The following is a 7,338-nucleotide window of genomic DNA, read 5'->3' on the forward strand; positions in this document are numbered from 1 at the left end:
TCTGCCTCTCGTTTGTGCTCACAGCCTTCTGTTTCTCTTTCTCTTCCATTTCTCCACCACATACTTACTGGCACCTCAGGTCTCTGAGTGTCTGGCGTCATCTCAGGAGTGGTCTCAGGAGTGCTATGCCCCCTAGGGCGTTATGGTGCCAGGCAGGGGTCATCTTGGGCATGGTCTGCCCCTGTAGATCTGTGCAGCGCTGGATTGGTAGTCGTATCAGGCTAGCCTCCTGACTGGGCCCCATGACAACTGACTGGTGGTCATCTTAGGCTTGATATTTTTCAGGGAATGTTAGGCTGCTAGTCATTTAGATGTTCCTAGGTCATCATTGAGTATAGACATAGCCTGTCTCTTCTCCAGCCACCTACTGGCCCAGCAGCCACACCTGCAATGCCTCTAGGGGCTGGGTTTTTCACGTTTTTTATTATCACGAACAAAGTAGAGGAAGGATAATAATTAGAAATTAATTAAATTATTAGTTAAAAATTAATTAGAAACAACAAGTGCCAAAATGTAGAAAAACTTTCCTTACAGTAAATGTAAAGTTTAGCATTCAGGATATGCAAATGAATGTTTTCCCAGAAATAATGATGGCCATGCTGAAATGAGTGTCCTGGATATTTATGGTAATTGTGTTCATGCTCACTGAAAAAACCAAACACTGGGGGTAGCAAGATGGCTCAGTGGGTAAAGGCACTTGCCACCAGGCTGGATGTTCTAAGCTCCATCCCCAGGACCCACACGTGGAAGGAGAGAACTGACTCTTGTATATTGTCTTCTGACATATGCATGCACATGTGCACACACACACAGAGAGAAAGAGAGAGAGAGAGAGAGAGAGAGAGAGAGAGAGAGGGAGAGAGAGAGAGAGAGAGAGAGAGAGGAGAGAGAGAGGTGTAATAAAAAGAAGATAAGTGGGCTGGAGAGGTGGCTCAGAGGTTAAGAGCACTTGACTGCTCTTCCAAAGGTCCTGAGTTCAAATCCCAGCAACCACATGGTGGCTCACAACTATCTGATGCCCTCTTCTGGTGTGTCTGAAGACAGCTACAGTGTACTTACATATAATAATAAATAAATCTTAAAAAAAAAGATAAGCAAATGTTTTTGTTCAAAAACAGAGTATTTTGAAGTACTTACCCAGATATAGAGAGTATTAGGTAATAGTTACTGAGATTTCAGGAATAGCACTTTCTCTCTCATTACATGTTCATACAATCATTAGAGGTAGGCTTACAGCCTCACATATAACCATTTTAATTTTGAGAGTGGAATTCATTAAATGGGGGTGGGGAATGTGCCTTTTTAAAATGACTTGCAAAATCCATTAATTATTAACTTTGAGCCTCTTTCTTACTACTTCTTGGTGATTAAGCATTGCAGCGGCCAAATACAAGTATGAAAAACTGCAGTCACAAATATCAGGGGGAGTGTGTAATCACTGTCAGTAGCACACATTTAAAAGGTCATTCATAGCTTGCCTAGAAAAAAAAAAATGAGAAAGACAGATTATCCTGTTGGGCTTCCCTCAGCTGAACCCAGTTAAAATTGTCATTTAAATTTAGCTTGGAAAGGAAACACTTCAGAAGAACAAAGCTGAGAGAGAGAGAGGGAGAGGGAGAGGGAGAGGGAGAGGGAGAGGGAGAGGGAGAGGGAGAGGGAGAGGGAGAGGGAGAGGGAAGAGAAGAGAAGAGTTCTGTGACATTTCCGAGAGGCAGATTGTTCTATTCAACTGTACTGGCTGGTTGAGTAGCCCCTCCTGGGAAGCCATGGCTCACCTTCCCTTTGCTTGACGCCTCCCTTTCACCTGCAGTCGCTCACACACCTCTGTATCACCTCCCCCCCCCCCCCCCCCCGACCGTGTTAGCATCACTGGTTTCACACACTTGTTTTTGCCTTTTTTTTTCTGGGCTTGAAACTGCGGAGCTTGATTTACAGGTAGGTTAACGTGTGGGTCAGCTTAGCTTAGTGTGATTGAGGCTCTAAGTTCAGCTCATGTTGTATGAGACCAGCATCTCCTGATGCTCCAGAGAGAAGTATCAAAGCAGGGGACCACGATATCTACAGTACTGAATTTATAAGTGATTTTCCCCTCCTCTGGTCTCTAAACTTTTACTCAACCTTGTCTGGGCATGACGGCACTTACCTTTCATCTCTGCACTTGGGAAGTAGAGGCAGATGGAACTCTATGAGTTCATGGCCAGCCAAAGCTATCAATAAGAACTTCTCTTAAACCAGCTCATTATACTCCACCCCAAACCTTTACTTATACTTAACTTTAAGCTCATAATACTATGATATTTACTAAAGAAACATATAAATATTTCTATTTTAGAATCAAAGGCATCTAACCCTGGAAATTTGCATCAAATCTTAATTTTTAAATTACTATTTTGTGTGTGTGTGTGTGTGTGTGTGTGTGTGTGTGTGTAAGTCAGGGGCCAACTTGTAGGAATCTGTTCTTTCCTCCTTCCATGTTGGCCCCCAGGATCAAATTCAGGTCAGGAGGTTTGTCAGCAAGCACTGCTGAGCCACCCTAACTGGCCAGAGCCTTAAGTTTTTTTTTTTTTTCTTTTCTTTTTTCTTTTTGTTTTTCGAGACAGTTTCTCTGTGTAGCCCTGGCTGTCCTGGAACTCACTCTAGACCAGGCTGGCCTCGAACTCAGAAATCCACCCGTCTCTGCCTCCCAAGTGCTGGGATTAAAGGCATGTGCCATCATTGCCTGGCAGAGCCTTAAAGTTTTAATACCCTTTATGCCAGTAATTTTATTCTAAAAAACTGACTTTAATGACACTGTGAAATACAGAAAAGGATACATTAGTAAGTTCATTTCATTCTTAAATATGAAGATGTAAGTTATATACAATTTAAAACACTGCTTGTTTTTAATGCATGGTGATATTTGGAGGAAAATATAATTATGCACCAAATTACTTGTATTTTATTTCATCCTCCTTTGGCTCTCTTCTTTGAGACAGAGTCTCATGTGGACTAAGGTGGTGAGGCTGGCCTTGAACTCCTGATCCTGCTAAGCTCCATCTCCCAAGTGCTGGAGTCACAAGAGTGTACCATACATACCACCTGGATGGTCTTCTTATTTTAATGGCAGTATGAATATTCATTGAGGAAAATTAGAAATTAATCGTAAGATTAGAAAGTTATATTGGTGCAAGTGAAGCAAGACCCTCAACAAGGCTGGCCAGAGGGGCCTCACCTTTAAGCACTGGAAGAGGGGACAGAGGCAGGTAAGTCTCAGTGAGTTCTAGGCCAGCCAGGGCTACACAGTGAGATCCTGCTCTCCGCCCCCAATATTACAGGAATGACTGGGTATTTTGCATACACTAAGAAATATTTTTCAAGGAACAAATCAACAAATGAGAATGGTTAGGTTTGGAGAACCCATTTTGTTATGTTTTCGCTGGGAATTGAAGATAAGGCTTTGCACATGTTAGCCAAGTGCTCTGCCAATGAATTACATTCCTAGCCCTTTAAAAATGCTTCTCATGGTCTGGAGAGATGGCTCAGAGGTTAAGAGTACTGATTGCTCTTCTGAAGGTCCTGAGTTCAAATCCCAGCAAGCACATGGTGGCTCACAACCATCTGTAATGAGATCTGACATCCTCTTCTGGAGTGTCTGAAGACAGCTATAGTGTACTTATATATAATAAAGAAATAAATCTTTAAAAATAAAAATAAAAATGTTTTTCATAGGAAAGGCCATCCAGAGACTGCCCCACCTAGGGATCCATCTCATTTGCAGATATCAAACCCAGAAGCTATTGCTGATGCCAAGAAGTGCTTGCTGACAGGAGGAGCCTGTTATGGCTGTCCTCTGAGAGGTTCTACAAGCACCTGACCAGTACAGATGCAGAAACTCACAGCCATCCATCAGACTGAGCCTAGAGACCCCAACAGAAGAGCTAGAGGAAGGACTGAAGGAGCTGAAGGGGATTTCAACCCCACAGGAAGAACAATATCAACTAATGGACCACCCAGAGTGCCCAGAGACTAAACCACCAACCAAAGAGTATACATGGAAGGATCCATGGCTCCAGATACTTAAGTAGCAGAGGACAGCCTTAGCTGACATCAATAGGAAGGGAGGCCATTGGTCCTGTGGAGGCTTGATGCCCCAGAGAAGGTGGATGCTAGAGTGGTGAGGCAGGAGTGGGTGAGTGGGTGGAAGAGCACCCTCGTAGAGGCAAAGGGGAGTGGGAGAGGAGGGATGGGATGGGAGGGGTTGTGGAGGGGTAACTGGGAAGGGTGATATCATTTGAAATGAAAATGAAAAAAGGATGGGGCTGGCGAGATGGCTCAGCGGGTAAGAGCACTGACTGCTCTTCCAAAAGTCCTGAGTTTGGATCCCAGCAACCACATGGTGGCTCACAACCACCTGTAATGAGATCTGACGCTCTCTTCTGGTGCGTCTGAAGACAGCTACAGTGAATTACACCTGAGCGAGCAGGGCAGAGCAAGCCTGGCCGGCAGACGTCCTGAGTTCAATTCCCAGCAGCCACACACATGATGGCTCATGACTATCTGTACAGCTATAGTGCACACATACACATAAAATAAATAAAATAAATCTAAAAAAAGTTTAAAAAAGGAAAATGAAAAAAGATTAATAATAATAACATGCTTCTCATTAGCATATATTCACTATACTTAATAATGACTTTCATTTAAGACAAATTGATACATGTACATAATGTTTCATCCATTCCTCGTTGCCCTCTCTTGTCCCCTCCCACTATCATCAATCTTGTTTTTTTTTTTTTTTTTTTTTTTTTTTCGCAACTAGCCCCTCTTCTCCTTCTGTGTCTTTTTTTCCCTGACCCAATGAGTCAGAGAATGGCGAAGCTCCATGACCTTCTTGCTTCTCCAACACAATATTGACTGGCATCGTCTTGCACAGACTTTGTGGAGTTAACCAGAGCTGTTGTGAGCTGGAGCCCAGTGATACGTCCTTCCCATGGGTCAGTGTTCCACATGGCCCCCTCCATTCCTCTACCTCTTGCCTTCTCTCCGCCCCTTATTCCTCGATGTTCCCTGAGCTGCAGAGGCATGATACGGATGCTTTACTCCTGACCTAGGACACAACAGTCACTTATTCTCATCACTTTGACCAGTACTGAGCCTTTTTGTTGCCATGACCACTACCAAAAGAAGCTTCTCTGATCAGCACCAAGTGATGGCACAACTTTAGTTTGATGTCTTTGGGATAGTGTCTTGTTTTGTAGCCGAGGCCTGTGTTAAACTAGCTGATTTCACCATGGTAGCAGTGGTGCTCTGTCAGCTTCTGGGATGCTGGCACTATCGACATGCATCACCATGATTTTTTTTTTTTTTCGAGACAGGGTTTCTCTGTGTAGCCCTGGCTGTCCTGGAACTCAGTCTGTAGACCAGGCTGGCCTCAAACTCAGAAATCTGCCTGCTTCTGCCTCCCAAGCACTAGGATTAAAGGCATGCGCCAACCACTGCCCGGCTCACCATGATCTTCAAGAGTAATCGTAGGGCTACTATTGCTGTCATGAAAAAATGATAACCAAAAGCAAGTGGGGGAGAAGCTGATGCAGAGGCCATGGAAGGGTGCTACTTACTGGCTTGTTCCTCATAGCTTGCTTAGTCTGCTTTCTTATAGAACCCAGGACAATCAGCCCAGAGATAGAACCAACCACCGTGGGCTGGACCCTCCTCCATCAATAACAAATTAAGAAAATGCCTTACAGCTAGATCTTGTGGTGGCTTTTTCTCAATTAAGGTTCTCTCCTTTCAGACAACTCTAGTTTGAGTCAAGTTAAGTGAGACTAGCCAGCGCAGGAGTCATAGTTTTAATAAGCTCTAGATGGACTGGATTTGTGATGTTTCCACACAAATGAACACTTGGCATTTCTTCCAACAGTTAATGCCCTTTCTAGCTACTTCCATGAAGGCACTGATGATATACAAGCCTCTCCACAAAATAGAGGAGCCTCTCATGAGTGAGGAAATGAATTTTTTCATAGCACACAGAACTTTATATATAACAATTTTGTGTTAGAGGGAAGTTAAATTGGACGGTGTGAGGACAAGTATCATTTGCTTTGTCTCTACATTTTTTAAAGAACTTCTATATAACTCCTGAACTCCCTATAAAGCATCTCAAGACATCCATCACTTACTGTGCTGAGGATATTAAACTTGGCACGACCAATGGCCAGAAACTTAATGTCACTGCTGGCTCCCAGCAGCAGGTGGGAGGTGCTTCTCAGTTACCAGATGGGAGTCCAGGAATCAGCGGTAGCAGCAGGAAGACAACGGAAACTGGGGGTAATCAGACATTGGCAAGAACAAGGGAGAGAACTCACTCCTGGGAATGCGCTGAAATAAGGCGTGAAGTTCTCATCAACCCTACATTGTGTCTAAAGAGAAATTTATTGGCGTTAAGTAAGGACAGACAGGACACAGCAGGGTGTTCATCAAAGTGTGAATTCCTGTTAGGATAAGGTCAGACGCAGAGACCAGGAAGAAGAACAACAAGAATATTTCCTTAGGAGAAGATTCTAGATGGAATATAATGTTAACAGAAAGAGCTGGATAGCGAGTGGCTGAACTTGCAGGGTCTCAGAGTTGTCTGTGGGACCATTGGGGGAGAAGTCTAGGATGGGGTTAATGATGGCAGATAGTCCGTGTGAGCAAATTCAATATAGATGACACTCCTAGAGCTGGAGATGAAGGGCTGGGGATCTTATAATGCGAACAGGGAAATGTAGCTATAAGTAATGCTATCCTTACTTCCAAACCTCAGCCAATATATGTAGATCATCCCCTTCAAGGGGGGTGGAGCACAGCTCTCTCTCTTCTTCTTCTCCCCTTTTCAATCCTTCCTACTTTTTCTGTTCCCTTCCTCCAGCTCTTCTTTTTCCTCTTCATTTTTTCTTCTTTCTGAGACTGGGTCTGATGTAATCCAGGTTGGCCTGGAGCTTGCTATTAACAGAGTCCAGCTTTGAATTCCTGATCCACATTCCAAGTGCTGGTATTACAGGCCCGTGTCAGTGTGCCACGCTTAGAGCCACCCCCTACCCCCATGCTGGAGGACTGGTTTTAGTTAACAGTTTTGAGGTTTCTGTATGACTTGGGAAATCGATCTACGAGAACAAGTGAGTGTATGAAGTATACAGCAAGTCAAGAGAAAAGTAAAATTAGCAAGTGTTAAATAAACACAGATAAAGCAAAACATTATCAAACACATTCAGTAGAAATGACTGGGGAAGTCCCTTTAAGGCACGTAGCTGGAGTTCCTGGTGGAAAGAGTCCTGGGCAACGCAGAGTTGTCCCCTGAAGTGAGGCTTCCAAGAAGAA

At 43.8% G+C, this 7,338-nt stretch overlaps 1 pseudogene; it reads right to left on the minus strand.

Moving 5' to 3' along the window:
• Positions 1 to 287: 287 nt before the first annotated feature.
• LOC116087906 lies at positions 288 to 407 on the minus strand (annotated as a pseudogene).
• Positions 408 to 7,338: the final 6,931 nt, after the last annotated feature.

This window comes from Mastomys coucha, unplaced genomic scaffold (assembly GCF_008632895.1).
Source record: "Mastomys coucha isolate ucsf_1 unplaced genomic scaffold, UCSF_Mcou_1 pScaffold13, whole genome shotgun sequence".
Classification (NCBI taxonomy): Eukaryota; Metazoa; Chordata; class Mammalia; order Rodentia; family Muridae; genus Mastomys; species Mastomys coucha.